General features: G+C 39.0%; 1 long non-coding RNA gene across 1 annotated transcript in view; it reads right to left on the bottom strand.

Moving 5' to 3' along the window:
- LOC125092199 (uncharacterized) overlaps nucleotides 1-10505 on the bottom strand; it is a 209607-nt gene extending 199102 nt beyond the window's left edge. Inside the window, exon 1 of the long non-coding RNA XR_007124843.1 lies at nucleotides 10446-10505. This is a non-coding gene — a long non-coding RNA (uncharacterized LOC125092199). The remainder of the gene's footprint in view (nucleotides 1-10445) is intronic.
- Between the last annotated feature and the right edge of the window lie 5902 nt (nucleotides 10506-16407).

Below are 16407 nucleotides of genomic sequence, written 5' to 3'. Positions count from 1 at the left end.
TGCACACACGAGCAGGGGGAGGAGGAGGGGGAGAAGCAGGCTCCCCACTGAGCAGGGAGTCTGACACGGGACTTGATCCCAGGACCCTGGGATCATGACCTGAACCCAAGGCAGATGCCTAACTGACTGAGCCAGCCGGGCACCCCTAGTATAATTCCATTTAATCAGAAACATGTCCGTAAGATTTCAAACTTTGAAATTTATTGAAACTTGACTCATGTCCCTGTATAAGGTCTATCTTGGTATACATTCCATATACATGTAAAGAGGATATATATTTAGTTTTTTGGTTTTAATTCTATAAATGCCAATTAGGTTAAGGTGTTAACAGTGTTCTTCAGATCTTTTATATACTTATTTTCTATCTAGTTTGATCAGTTATTCAGAAAAGATGTTTTGAATCCTCTGATTATGTTTGTGTGTTTATCTTTTTGTCTCTTTAACATAGTCAAATTTGTTTCATTTCTCCTTTTTTGGCTGTGTTTAGGAACATGCAGAATTGGCATTTTCCATCCTCCTGATGCATTGTTTATTATCATTAAGAAATGCCTTTCCTTCCCTCTAATAAAACTACTGGTCTTGAACTATGTTTTCTATAGTCACTCCAGATTTCTTACAGTATTGTTTATATGTTATTCTCCATCTTTTAGCTTTCAACTTGTTTGTGAATGTTCATTTACAACACGTTCATCCTTTGTAGAGAGCAATATAGGCATCTTGTCTTACCTATTTTTTACATTTCCCTCAGCTTTATTGAGATATTGACATATAACATATGTAAGTTTAAGGTTTAAGATATAAAAAAAACCACGATTTGATACATGTATGTATTACAAAATGATCATCACAATAACACCTCCACCCCCTCACACAATTTACATTTTTTTGTGGTGACAACATTTAAGATCTACTCTCTTAACTTTAAGTATATAATACGTATTGTTAATCACAGTCACCGTGCTGTATGTCAGACCCCCAGAACTTATTCATATTTTAGCTGGGAGTCTGTACCCTTTGACTAGTATCCCCTCATTTCTCCAACGCCCCAGCCTCTAGGAACTAGCATTCTACTCTCTATTTCTATGACTTCAGCTTAAGATTCCATATATAAATGAGAGCATACAGTATTTGTCTCTTTTTTAAAGATTTTATTTTAAGTAATCTCTACACCCAACGTGGTGCTCAAACTCATGACCCTGAGATCAGAACTCATTACCCTGAGGTCAAGAATCACATACTCTATGGACTGAGCCAGATGCCCCCAGTATTGTCTTTCTTTGTCTGACTTACGTCACTTAGCATACTGCTCTCAAGGTAGATCTGCCCATGTTATTGTAAAAGGCAGGATTTCCTGCTCTTTGTTGGCTAAATAATATTTCATTGTGAGATATCTGTATATTTAGAGACATATATAAATATATATATGTATATATATATGATGTGTATGTGTGTGTGTGTGTGTGTGTGTGTGTATTGTGTATAGATAGATGATAATGGATATATGTATCTCACATTCTCTTTATCCATTCATCCAACTATGGGCACTTAGGTTGTTTCGATGTCTCGGCTATTGTGAATAATCCTGCAATGAACATGGGTGGGTTGTTTTTATCCCCTTTGGATATATACACAGAAGTGGGATTGCTGGATCTGATGATAGTTCTATTTTTAATTTTTTATGGAACCTCCATACTGTTTTCCATAGTGTCTACACCTCCTTACATGCCCACCAATAGTGCATAAGGTTTCCCTTTTCTCCACAACCTTGCCAACAGTTGTTTTATCTTTTTTGATGATCGCCATTCTAACATGTGTGAGGTGAGATCTCGCTGTGATTGTGACATGCATTTTCCTAATAATTAGTGATGGAGAGCATCTTCTCATGTCCCTGTTGGCCCTCTATCTTCTTTGGAAAAATGTCTATTCGAGTCCTTTGCCTATTTTTTAAAATCTGATTGCATTTTTGTTATTGAGTTGTATGAGTTCCTTACCTATTTTGGATATTAACCCCTTATCAGACAGATGGTTTGCAAATATTTACCCCCATCCCATAGGTTTCCTTTTCAGTTTGTTGATTGTTTCTTTTGTTGTACAGAAGCTTTTTAGTTTGATGTAGTCCCACTTGCTTATTTTTGCCTCTGTTGCCTGCACTTTTGTTGTTGTGTCCAAAAAATCTTTGCTAAGACCAATGTTTAGGGACCTTTGAGCCTTCTTACAGTATTTTTTACTCAAGATCTAATATATCTCCTCCACCATGGGGCTATCCTTCTGACAACTCTCCCCTAAGCACAGCGTGTTATGACATTTTTCCACTCTGGCTGGTGGGAACACAAAATATTCTCAGCCCTATGGGACCTGCGGAAATTGTTCAGCCTGGTGCTTTACAGTGATTCTATTTCCTGTGTCTGGCAGTTTCCTCTCATTCATGCACGGGAGTAATAAGCCAAAGACTCAAGGGAACACCTCTGCAGATCTCTGGAGTTTTCTGCCTGCAGTTTTCTCCTCTCTGGTGCTCTGCTCACATGATCACCAGTGGCACTGGCCTCCCTACATTTTGATCTTTGACTTTTCAGTCCAGTTCCCCCTCCCTCTGCACAGTAGCTTGGAAGCACCTCCCGGCAATAGGTTGAGGGAATCAGAGGGGTCATGTCATTTCTTTCTCTCCTCTTCGGGGTAATAGTCCTGTGCTGCCTGCTGTCCAGTCTGAAAGCAATTGATTCATGTATTTTATCAAGTTTTCTAGTTGTGTAAGTCAGGGAAGTAAATCCAATCCTTCATATTCTACCATGGATAACTGTAGAAATCTGATAAATTTCATGGGTTCTTGTTTCCCGCTGATATTTTAAAGCTTTTCTTTCATTTCTTTAAGCACCCGTAAACACATCTGTTTTATAGTTGATGACAGATAGTTCCCATTGCTCAGGTGATTGTTGATTATTTTTCTATTATTGCATAACAGATCACTACAAACTTAGTCACTTAAATCAACAACCAATTATTAGCACATAGTCTGTCAGAAATTCAGGCACGATTCTATGCTTGGGGTTTCCAGGCTAAAATCAAGGTTTGGGTTCAGGCTGCATTCTCATCTGCAGCCCAAAGTCTTCTTCCAAGTTGTCATTGTTGTGGTAGAATTTTAAAAAAATGTTTGCTGTTGTGGCTTCGAGTCCATGGTTTCATTGTCAACTGCCAGCGGGCGGGTGTTCTCAGTCCCAAAGTAGTCTGTACTCCTTCCCATCAGGGGTCTTGCCTAGACCACCCAAGACCATCGGTGGTCTGCTCTACCCTGAAGATATAACTGTTTGGTACCCAGTTTAGAGTGGGGGGTAATCTAGTCAATCTTACCACCCTGGGAAGACCCTGTGATTTCATCATTTGACCCAATCTTTAGCTCTTCTTCTCTTCTTGCGGGCAGACTAGGCTGCTCTGTTGCATGAGGGAGAGCATTGATGGGGTACTGAGAATTTTTTTTCAGTGCTCAATTGGTCTGGTAATAAATAGAAATTCTTCCCAGAATCTGAAGTCCTTTTAAAACTGAATGTACAAGAAAAATTATTTCTGTGAAACTACAATTTCGCTGTCATATATGCGATGGTATCTTATGTAAGTACATTTTCTTTCATAAGAGGACTTCAGAGACCAGTGATTCCTCCCACTTCCTGGTCACTCTAGGAAACTGGGCAAAGATTCCTGACCTTTTGGGGATTTTTTTTTTTTTAATTTCTCCTGGATCTTTTAAACGGAACACAGAAGCTACTCCCAGTTGCAGAAGGAAGGAATGTGACAGGCAGGGACTGGGTACTGGGTGCAGCAAGCTCTATCATATCGGAAAGCAGAAGTTACTTTGGCCCTGGTTTTCCAGATTATGACTCTGAGGTCTTTTTTGGAAAGGGACTATTATTAAGAGCTCAAATAGATGGCCCTGGAATCATTTCTACTCTCTTACTCCACAGGAATTTCAGACACCTTGTAGATGCTAATGTGCTTGGGTAAAAATCACCCTGAAAGTTTGATTACACCTGTACAGAAATTTAGGTCAGCACAAGAAAAAAACAACTATACAGAGATGCCATTTCTAACATCTCATGTATATATATATGAGTATATATGAGTATATTGGTAAAACCAGACTTTAAAGCCTCTGTCTTCGGCTTAGGTTGTGATCTCAGGGTCCTGAGATCGAGCCCTCCATCAGGCTCTCTGCTCAGCAGGGAGCCTGCTTCCCCCTCTTTCTCTGCCTGCCTCTCCACCTATTTGTGATCTCTCTCTAGCCTTTCTAGAGATTAGGAAGTGAGGCTCTTTTAGAAGGTCACTGCAATTTTCTAATATAATTTGCTTTGACACCCCAAAACTTCTTTTGAGGGCGCCTGGGTGGCTCAGTGGGTTAAGCCGCTGCCTTCGGCTCAGGTCATGATCTCAGGGTCCTGGGATCGAGTCCCGCATCGGGCTCTCTGCTCAGTGGGGAGTCTGCTTCCTCCTCTCTCTCTCTCTCTCTGCCTGCCTCTCCATCTACTTGTGATCGCTCTCTGTCAAATAAATAAATAAAATCTAAAAAAAAAAAACTTCTTTTGAATTGCATATTTGCTTTTAATTTCGGTACCTATATTTGTTACCCTGCATACATATCATTAAGTTATAGTTTTAAAAATGGAACAAATTTAAAAATGTGAAAATTACCTTTCAAAAATAATCATGTACCTCTAGAGACGGGTTGTGATTCACTTTTGTGTGTCTATGAATTATTCTCACCCAATTAACAAACCTGAATCAGTTTTTTTTTTAGCTTGAAACTAGCTTGGAGATCATCTATACCTAATTTCTTTATTTTTAAGATTATTATTATTTTTATTTTTATTTTTAAGTAATCTCTATACCCAACATGGGACTCGAACACACAAACCCAAGATCAAGAGTTGCATGCTCTACCAAGCGAGCCAGCCAGGTGCCTCACTAATTTCTTATTTTATGGAATACAGAGATTCATTAAAATTATATATGAAACCTGGGATCATACAGCAGAGCCTTACAGTCACTCTTTCTAGCGCTTTTGTGAGATAATGAAATGTACCATACACAGCCTGCAGAGGACACCATTGTGGCTGACCTATGATAACAAAATCCAGTACTCATTTGTGGGGCAACTATTTTCTTTATATGAAGCGAGAGGAAATCAGAGCAGTGACTACTTCTGCTATCCCTTAGCTATAAATTTAGCTCAGATCTTTTTTTTTTCTTTTTGCAAAAGTCATTTGGTAATTGCACAAAATCACAACCATTAGGGATGAGTCACTCTACACACAGGCAAATTTGTATTGAGATTAATGTATGTTAATCAAGGATAATGGGCTGACCATGAGCAACAACAGCAGCTAATGTAAATACACGATCAAGTTATATGAGTGGTGGTACTTTTCCTAATAAGCCAGTGTGTAATGAGACAGACTCCCCCAACCCCTGTGTTACCATCATAGATCTGTCAATCCTTCAAATTCCCTATGGCCTATGCTTCCTAGGCTTTGATAGTATCTAGCAGAAACTAAAAATGATCTCGTAATTCTTTCACAAAAATCTTCTGGCATTTAGTGTCTTGTTAGGCACCTAAGCAGCAGACAAATCTCGGCTTCAGAAAACCTGACTGTTTGGCTCTGCTTCTAACGGAGATGAAACCAAAGAAAAAGACCACTGATTGCTGACACCATCATGATTTCCTGCAAAATCTTGTGAATATATTATTGTCATTCTGATGTAGATCCCTCTAGCTTTTTCTTTGTGGACTTTTAGAGAATAGTGACTGATAGTCTTCCCTGGGAATGCAATGGTTGTCTAATGATGACTCATTTGTCCATACAATTTCTGCTTTCCAGAATGTGTTTATTGCCCCCAATTCTACAAGTACTGCCACCCTCATTTCCTCCCCTATCTCTCAACTTCAAAGTGCAACACGGACTTCAAACCAACATGCAGTTCTTTTGACTTCATCTTGAATACATGTGGCTCTCTTCAATCTACCTTCCAGACATTTTATGCACATACAACAAGTATCCCCAGTGATGTATAATTTTGGTGTTACCCTTTATACAAACGGTATCGGGCTATACATCTTACTCTTTTCAGTTCCTTTTCTTTTCACTCAATATTATGTTGTTGAAATATACACTAATCAATTTCAGTTTTTACTACCATATCATATTCCATCCTTTGCACATACCTTACTTTATGCATTTCTCTACTTGGAAACATTTAGATGGTATCTAATGCTTCTCTGTTATTAACACTGCTGTGATGAACGTACTCCTACATGTGTTTGTTTGTCTGTACAGTGATTTCTCTGGGCTCAATACTCAGGAGTGGAAGTCCTGGATCCTGAGAAACACACATTTCTGTTTTCACTAGGAACTTCTAAATGTCTTTTCATAATAGCTGCATCAGTTTGTACTTCTAACAAGCATAGCTGAGGATTCCTGATTATGTATATCTTTTCTAGCACTGTGTGGTATCCATTTTTAAAAGTTTGGGCTGTGAGCATAAAGTAATATAATGTTGCTGTCTCATCTTGTGTATTTCTAATTACTAATGAAATTGATCATCCCTTCATACATTTATTACTCATTCATGCTCCCTTTCTGTGAACTACCTTTCCATGATCTTTCCATAGTTTTCTGTTCTGCAAAGTCTATTTGTCTTGCTGACCTGCATGAGTTTCTTAAATATCTAGACCCACTACTCTCAATGGAGACAGCATTCCTCCCAAGTGGACATTTTGGAAATTTGTGGGGGCAAGTTTAGTTGTCCCAATAGTCAGAGGGTATTACTGGGCTTTAGTGAATGAGGGCCGGGAATGTTAGACATCCTATACACACACACACACACACACACACACACAACATTCTTTTATCCCTCCTAACTTTCAAATGTATTGTCAGATACTCGAGGAGATGACAAAGCTCTTTGTGTGTGAAACATTTGGGTTCTGAGTTCAGATAATTTAAAGCACAAAGTAGTCCTGAATTTTGTTCAGGAATGTTACTCCCTTTTGTTCATATGATTACCTAGGTTTGCTTATCATTTTGGAAAGGCAGGTAACCAATGGCAACAATGCTCAAGAATTTGTGACTGCAATAAAACATACCTGGTGTACACTTATAGCTGTCCCATTCCTAGTGATTCTGTGTCTATATGCAACATCTCTCTACTTCCTGCGTCTTCTAAAGTATTTGGCCCTATCACTTACATTTTGAAACACATAACTATTATCCTTTTATTTTTTCTGATATGACAATGAGGACATTGTAATAATTATTTTTAATTATGTGTGTTGGTAGATAATATTATCTACTAGTTTGATTTCAGGGTAATATAAGGTGGTTACAAAACACTTTTTTTTAAAAGAATTATTTATTTATTTGATGGAGAGAGAGAGAGAGATCACAAGCAGGCAGAGAGGCAGGCAGAGAGAGAGGGGGAGAAGCAGGTTCCCTGCTGAGCAGAGAGCCCGATGCGGGGCTCGATCCCAGGACCCTGAGATCATGACCTGAGCCGAAGGCAGAGGCTTAACCCACTAAGCCACCCAGGTGCCCCTACAAAACACTTTTTAAGAGAACATTAGATCTGATAGGCTTGAGATCTACTGTTCTAGATATTAATCTGCTTGTGTTTGTGACATTGCAAAAGATTCTCCCCTAATATGTCCCTCATCATTCTTTGTCTGTGGTGTCTTCTAATGAATTGAGCTTTGACTTTTGATGTGGTTAAGTGGAACTCCTCCCATTACATTTTGTGCTTGCTGCAAGTTTCTTAAGGAATCCTCTTGAAACCCAATGATAAATGGATCTGCTATATTTTCTTCTAATGAAGTTAGAACTTCGCCTTCCATTGGGGCTTTTGTACATGGTGACAGGTACAGGTTTCATTTCATTTTCTCAATATGGTAAGTCAGTTTTTCCAATACCACTTATTAAATAATTTGTCCTTGGTTTGGTACAACTTTGTAATGTATTTTAAAATTTGGTAAGACAAGACCCTTTTTTGGTCTTCTTCTTTAGAATTATCTTGGCTATTTGTGGACATTTACTTTTTCCTGTACATCTTAGAGTCTGTATGCCCAATTACTCTCAAAATACAGCTGGATTTTTATTATAACTGCATCAAAGCTGTAGATCATTTTGGGTAGAAATCAGACAAAAAGATATTATATATTTATTCAGGTAGACTTCAAGGTCCTTTGTAAACATTTAGATTTTCTTCATTAGATTTTGTGCTTTCGTAATTAGATTTAGTTTCAGGTACTTTATAGTGGTGCCTACTATTATAAATTACATTATTTTTTATAGTATTTTCTAATTGTTTATTATTGATCTAGAGAAATGTTATGGATTTTTATGTCGACTTGTGTTAAGCAACCTTTTTGAACTCTTCAGTTAATTCTAGTGGTTTGGGTATTTTCTTCTACTTTCGGTGTAAATTAGAGGCTAGACAGGGAAGTGTCAGCCACCTCCTACCATTTCTGGAAGGAGAATCAGAAATATTTTGGTGAGTAGCTGTAATGAATACCATACTTGGTGATGAATATGACATAATATATATATCTTCAAGGTGCTCTAAGTTCGTTACTTACATCCACAGATAACTACAAAATGGGCAGAACATAATAAATGCCAGAGAGATGAGATAAAGTACTATGGGACTTGAATGGCGGAAGAGATCTCTTTGGCCATGGTGCTCTAAGAGCACACTATTCCTTTCTATAAAGGCACTCCTTTTACTTCCAATTTGTGGGACCAAACTAATCTTTATGGGGATCATGCCCATTATCTAGATAGGAACTTCAGATACCTCACACTATAGATAAGCACAAAGATCTCCAGGTACACTGCGTGGACAAGGTAAAGATAAATGTGAGATGAGGTTAGAAGATTCATCAGCCATTGGACTCAATCTATGACTTAGCTTAGAAGAGGGAATACATATTTGGTTCATAGAGTCAAGTCAGTTCAACTGCTGTTACTGTGATTATTCTGGAGTCTCCATCTATTTCAAATTGGCTTCCAAATATGTGGACTCATATCTGAAATGTTTCCCATCAACACTGGCAAAGTGAAAGTGACTCTCACTGTAAACTTTTCAGGGACGGTAGTTGGACCTTAGACATCAGAACTGATTACACTTTGAAGCTTTCTATTTGTAGTACAGGTTCACTGAATTACTGCTCAGTTCCTATTAATCATGCTCTGAGAACTTCTCAGTGGATTGGAATTATGGCATGTTTTATTTATCCATTTACCAATGATGGGGCTATTAGGATGTCAATTCCAAGCCTCATTATATGTGTAGCTTCTTAGATGGTTTTGCTTTTGTATTTGTGGATTTCTAATTCTTTCATTAATTTGTAACCCTTGATAATCCTTAGCTGAGCTCCCAGCCAACTTCTCTCCTGTTCTTACTGAGACCAGTTTACTTAGTCTAAATTACCCTGACCAGACTCGAGCATACCTAGATTTCGGAGCTCACAGATTTCCAATCTTAGTCCCAGCATTTGTCTCAATTATGTGAGGTCTAAGTGCCCAAGTCCACTTTTGATACCTTCAAATGCATACTCTTCTCAGTACTACTTGTGCATATGGTCCTCATAGAGAGATGTTCCAAAGAAGGCTTCCCAGGAATTTCTACAGCCATTGTATTTAGCTGTGGGAAAGCTTCTATTTATTAGATCTTTATGTAATTTAGGGAAAGGGATGGGAAATTTAAAAGCTTAAAGGAGCATTCTGAGGACAGCTGAGAGAAATCGTAGTTACTTTGTGCAGGAACAGTTTTGTTGTTCTCAAATCCTATGAACTGTCTTTATACCATAGGTTAACATTACAAAAAAGTACTTATCACTAGTTTAGTTTCATTTTCTCTGCTCATTCTTAGGTGGTGACCTCCCTTCTTTTATTGAGAAAATGGAAGTAGTCAGAAGAGAATTTACACATCCTTCTACCATCAAATCTACTAACCCAATTACATTGTACACACACTGCCTCGTCCTTTTTTCCTATTTAACAGCAACATTTCCACCCTGGTCCTGGATCCCTGTGCAAGGATTACAATTAGCATTCCTCTCTACTATGTCAACTATATGCAGACAAGAGTGATCTGTGACAGGCAGAAAAAACAGACATGCTATAAAATCTCCCCATTAAAAAAGAAACACTGCTTAGACCATACAACCACCCTCCACACTCTTTCCACCCCTGTGCTAGTTATCTGTGGCTGTGTAACAAATTCCCCAAAACTTAACAGCTGGAAATGTCATAGATTATCTCACAGTTCACCTGGATCGGGAAGTTGGGAACAACTTAGTGGGTGGCTTAGCCCAGGCTCTCTCATGAGGCTGGGATCGAGCTGCCAGCCAGGGCTGCAGTCCCATTACCAACGGAGCTGAAGGATTCATTTCCAAGTTCACTCACCAAGTTGTTGCTAGGCCTTGGTTTCTCGTGGGCTATTGGACCTCAGTCTTTAGATCCTCGCCACACCACTTGGTCCTTTCCAGAGTTGGAATGGCAGCTTGCTTCTCTCAGCACCAGTGCTCAGAGAGACAGAGACAGAGAAAGAGAAAAGCCAAGAAAGAAGCTACAGTCTTTATGTAAATTAATCTTCCAGAAGTGACACCCTATCACTTCTGCCGCATTCTATTCTTAGAAGTGAGTCACTACATCCAGCCGGAACTCAAGGGGAGAGGCTTACACTGGGGTGTGAACACCGGGAGTCAGGCAATCAGGGGAGAGTACTTCAGACACTGACTGCCACACTCCCCTCAAAGGTGTAGTGTAGACTTACTATCTTCATTTTCTCACTTCCCACACCTCGAAGGTTTTTGCCTCCTCCGCTCTGTTGGAACAACGTTCACCTTGCCAAATCTAACGATCCGTTCTCAGTCCTTACATTAAGGACATATCAACATTTGACAGTTAATCACAGCCTCCTTCTTGAAACCCTTTCTTCACGTGGCCTCTAGGACTCCACAGTTCTCGGTTCTCCTCATACCCCACTGGCTTTTTCCTTTTCAGTCTCCTTGCTGGCTTTCAACCTCCTTGTTACGCCCGAGTTTTCACATCTGAGAGACCACCAAGGAGCCAAGCACTGATGCAATCACACGAGGGTTTATTTGACAAGCTTAAGCTTGGGCCCAAGTATACCTGATGCAGCGGAGTAGGGACTTGGACCTCGAACCAGACTACAGTCAGAGTTTTTAAAGGCAGAGTAGGGGTGGACTCGGTGGTGGGTGAGGACAAAGGGGATGATGTTAGCCTCTAAGGAATTTTGGAAGCAAGGTCTCCAGGACCTAGAGGGGCTAGCTATTGTTGGGGGAAAGGTTATTTATTACTAGTAATAAGAATCTTCTCATGAGACCCTTTAGATGTATATCAGTGGTTCATATGCTTGGGAATGATTGCTGACACTATCTTGGAGGTTTAGAGATAAAGTTTCACACTTCTCCTATCAAGTGTCCTTGTTAGTGAAATTTGGGTTTTGAAGAAATTTAACTTTATTTCCATTTCCTTCTGCCTCAGCCTCCTTCAATTTTATGGTGGGAATGGCAACATTAGGGCTTGGGGAACTGAGTTATTTGCCTCTGGAAATTGTGCTATTGTTAAATCTCTAGGACATTTGTAAACCAAGGGAGACTCCTGTCTTGCAGGATTGTGATCTCTGCAAGTTAACTATTTGTTTTTCTTTTAGGGCAGCCAGGGGTGGCTGAGGGATGTCACACATACTACCGAGGGGAGGGGAGTGGGTGGAGAGGGGGTGCAAGGTGCCAGCTTTTGCTTTGCCAAGATGGCTGTACTGATGTCAGGGCTAGACTCGAGGTGGGTACAGCCTTGTTTTTCTTGGCCTCCACACTCCTCTTTTTATCTAATCTCTAAATAGTGGAGCCTATGGGGGATTTACTCTGAGGTTTTTTTTAATCAAGGTTCTACCATCCAGACTCACATCTAATAAGCACCTAAATCTTAAAAGGCCCCAAAGAAAATCCTGGATTTCTACCCACGAGATTGATTTCCCCAGTGTTCCCCATCTTATTGAACAGCACCACCATAAACCATATTGCTTAGGTAAAGATCCTCAGTGTCTTCATGTTTTAGCTCCTGCTTCATACCCAGATTCAGTGTTTCAGCAAATTTACTGTGCCCTACATTTAAATATATCCCAAACTCCCCCCTTACTCACCAATCACACCGCTGGCATCTTGGTGCAACAGAACAAAACTTACAAAACTAAAGCAATGCTTAGAATGAAATTTAGAGCTGTAAATACCTAATTTCTCTTTACTGATATTCGCTATTTGGTGATACATGGGCCTCCTGGTTTCCTTTTGTTGTTTGTCCACACTTCTTTTAGATCTTGAGTATATAAAAGACAGGTGATTTGAAGTCAACTGAAGTACAAATCTGTGCTTCTTTAGGGACAGTTTCCATTGACGACTTTCTGCCTGCTTGTGGGCCATATTCTCTTGTTTCTTTTGCATGTCTCACAACTTTTTGTTGAAATCTGGGCATTTTATATAAAATAATGTGTCAACTCCAGAAATTGGATTCCTCCTCCTCTCCGGGGTTTGTGATTTTTCTTGTCTGTTGTTTGTTTGTTTAGTTATTTTCCCGAACTAATTCTCTGAAGTTCTGTGTGTGGTATAAGCAAATTGTTTGTTGTGTGTGGCCACTGAAGTCTCTGCTTAGTTAGATTATTGGTCAACTAATGACTACACAGAGATTTCCTAAATGCTGGAACTAAAAGTCTCCCAGTGTTAGCCTGGGGGCTCCGCCCTCATGTTCATGAGTTCCAGAGTGTTCTCACCACTCCTTTAGTCTTTAATTCCTGCTTATGAAGAGCCTTAAGTTCAATACAAGGTGACACCTTAGGATGCTCTTGGGTGTGTTCTGAACACTCACAAAATCATAGGAATGGACCCTTCTCTACACATGTGCATAGCCTTCTAGATTTTCCAGACTATGTCAGTTCTTCAAAGCCCCATCTTATTCCCAAGCTTTCCTTCCTTCTGTCCTTCCTTCCTCCCTTATTTATTTATTTACTTATTTATGTATTTATGTATTCATTCATTCATTCATTCATTCATTTATGAGACACAGAGAGAGAGACAGGACATGAAAGGGGTGGGTTAGAGGATGAGGGAGAAACAGACTCCCCACTGAGCAGGGAGCCCAATCCCAAGATCCCAAGATCATGACTTGAGCCAAAGGCAGGCACTTAACTGACTGAGCCAGCCAGGTGCCCCTCAAGCTTTCCTTTTAAGCTTTTGGCTGGCCTACTGTTTGCCCTGTTACCAACTGCCTCAAACAGCTATAATTTTAAACAACTGTTCAATTGTTTTCAACAAATTCCTTTAAGATAGCATTGGGTGAGTTTTGGGTTAGGTTGAATAAAGACAAGTCTCAGGAATGGAGTCTTCTATTGTGTTTTATGCTGGTATTAGCCTATCATTAGGATTGCTATGGGCTAGAAGTCCCTGGAAGCCCTTCCATAGATACCTCTTCCCCAACCAATGTTAGGACTGACCCTTGTGGTTCTTATTATTGAAAAATTCCCTTCAGCAACAACCCTCAGAGAGCAGAGAAAAAGAGAGTGAACAAGCAAATGGGATGAGGATCTTTTATTGGGGTCAAAGGTGGAGCATACATAGGGTTTCATGGGCTCATTTCTATTGGTGAACTTAAAACATAAGACCAGGAATTTAAAGAGTGGGGTTAAAGACAAGTGGCCCAACTGCTCAGTTACTTAAATCTATCAAGATCCCTAAAACAGAGGAGCCTCAATGCAGGGTGGCGTGGTTCTTTGTCTAGTCACATGGCTGACAACGTGTTAAATCCAGACAACCCACTTTGAAGTAGATCCTTGGCAATCAAAGCTTAAGTCAGGCCCTTGCGTTAACAAAACAGAAAAAAAAAAAAAAACCCTACACAGCTGTCAGGGCTTATAGTATCCAGAGAACCCCAGATTAAACACTGATGGGAATGGGACTGTCCTCTCCGGTGGCTGCTGGACTACTGCCCCTCACTTTGGCTGCAGGTTGTTGGCTCTTTAGGCTATGGAGCAGGGAAGAGGGGCTGAGAAATATGGCAGATTGAAATGCCACACAGCTCTCCATCCTTACCAAGATTCAGCTATTTTTCTTGAATAAATGTTCCCAGATTGTTCCAAACTTTTGGTTAATTTCCAGAGTTCTGAAACATTGATTCTGACAATTTTAGCTAGCGTTTTTATTGCTTTTTGGGAGGAAAGGGGTTTCAAAGTTCCTTACTCCACTATTCCCACTGATGTCACCTAACTGCTGTTGTTTTGACTAGAATGTTCCTTCTGTGATCTTCAAATAGTTGGCTACCTCACTTCTATAAGATCTTTGCTGACATAGTAACTCCTCAGAGTGACCTTTCTCATCTACTTCTTCTAAAATACCCCCATCACCCTACCTTGCTATATTGTCCTCATAGCCCCTAGCATTGTGCTACATATTTAATCACTGTCTTTCCCTCTAGACTAGAGTCACTTAGTAAGGATGAAGACTTTGTAAATTTTGTTTACAGTTTTAACTTCATATAACATTCTTTGGCACATAGTATAAGCTCAATAATTATTTGTGGAGTGAATAAATAACTTGTACTATTTAATTTATTCTCCAAAATAAAGTATCTGGCTCAAACAAATCATTTTTCATAAAATAATATTCATCATTTTGTATGAATATTAATGTAGTAAGTTCTAATTAAAATATGGAAAATCTAAAAACATAGAAATATAGAAAGAAAATAATAATTACCAATAGATATTCTTGTGAACATTTTATTATATATCATATCAATTTCTTTTCTTTTTTTTTTTTTTTAAAGATTTTATTTATTTATTTGTCAGAGAGATAGAGGGAGAGAGAGCAAGCACAGGCAGACAGAATGGCAGGCAGAGGCAGAGGGAGAAGCAGGCTCCCGGATGAGCAAGGAGCCCGATGTGGGACTCGATCCCAGGACGCTGGGATCATGACCTGAGCCGAAGGCAGCCGCTTAACCAACTGAGCCACCCAGGCGTCCCAACATATCAATTTCTTTTATAGAATAAGATTGTTTTATTACCTGAATACATCACTATGGTGAGTGAAACATAATTTGTTTAACCATTTCCTTATTGATGGACATTTTAAGTTGCCTCTAATTTTTTTTAAGCTGTGATGAACATATTTGTAGAAAATTTGTTTTTCATTTTTATGGCTATTTCCTAAGATTAAAATATTACAATAAAATTTTCGGGTCATGGAGGGGTACCTGGCTGGCTCTGTCAGTATAGCATGTAACTCCTGATCTCAGGGTCATGAGTTTGAGCCCCACATTGAGCGTAAAGCTTACTTTACTTACTTACTTAATTTTATGGTCATAGAAGATACAAAATGTCAAATTATTTTTATACACATTACTAAATTTCCCTCAAGAGATGATTTTATTAATTTATACCCTGATCAACAGTGTTGGCTGGAGCTTTCCCATTACCTCAAAGCATTCTTTTTTTTTTTTTAATTATCCCTCATACCCAACGTGGGGCTCAAACTTACACCCCAAGATCAAGAGTTGCGTATTCTGCCAACTGAGCCAGCCAGGTGCCCCTCCCTCAAAGTTTTCTAGCCTTGAATACTTTTATATTTCAAAGCGATGTTTTATCTTAATGTTCATTTCTTTAAATACTAATAAAGCTGTGCAGTCTTTGCATGTTTGCTGAAAATGTTCATTTTGATTTGATGATTATTCACCCCTTGATTTTTAAAATTTTATTGTTTTCAATTTTTTTTATCAATTTTTCCTTATTGATAAGGGAGTACTCTATTAAGCAGATAACCCTTTATTGAACATGTAAGCTCTTTCTTGGTTCCTCCTTTCTATTTTAATTTTTTTTTCTATGCTGCCAAATGTCACAATTTTACTTATATAAACATTAAACATTATTTGTGCTTAGTTATCAATATGTCTTTCACTACTGTGAATAGGATTTTTGTACTTTATATTTTTGAAATAGTAATATTGGTATATAAAAATGGCTTTGATATTTAATTTTAGTTAAGCCTACTTCTTTATTCTATATAGCATTATTTCTGTTGTCTATTTAGGAAAAGCTAAGAAAATATAAAAATACTTATTCATATCAAAAAGTAAGCAGCAGAACCTACCCCACTATTTATGGCTCTATTTCCTAGGCAGATCCTCAAGCTGTAATACTCAGGATCCAAATGAGCATGTGGTTAAATGAAATACAGAGAGTTATCTGCCCAACTGCCCATGTGCTTTTCTGAAGACTGTAAGTTCTGGCTTCAAAATTTAATAGAACTGCCCGCAATGGCCCTGGATTGAAAATACTCCCCCTCCTCAAAATCTGTAT

The sequence above is a fragment of the Lutra lutra genome, chromosome X (genome assembly GCF_902655055.1).
Source record: "Lutra lutra chromosome X, mLutLut1.2, whole genome shotgun sequence".
Taxonomy (NCBI): Eukaryota; Metazoa; Chordata; class Mammalia; order Carnivora; family Mustelidae; genus Lutra; species Lutra lutra.
This window is presented reverse-complemented; position numbering and strand designations above follow the sequence as displayed.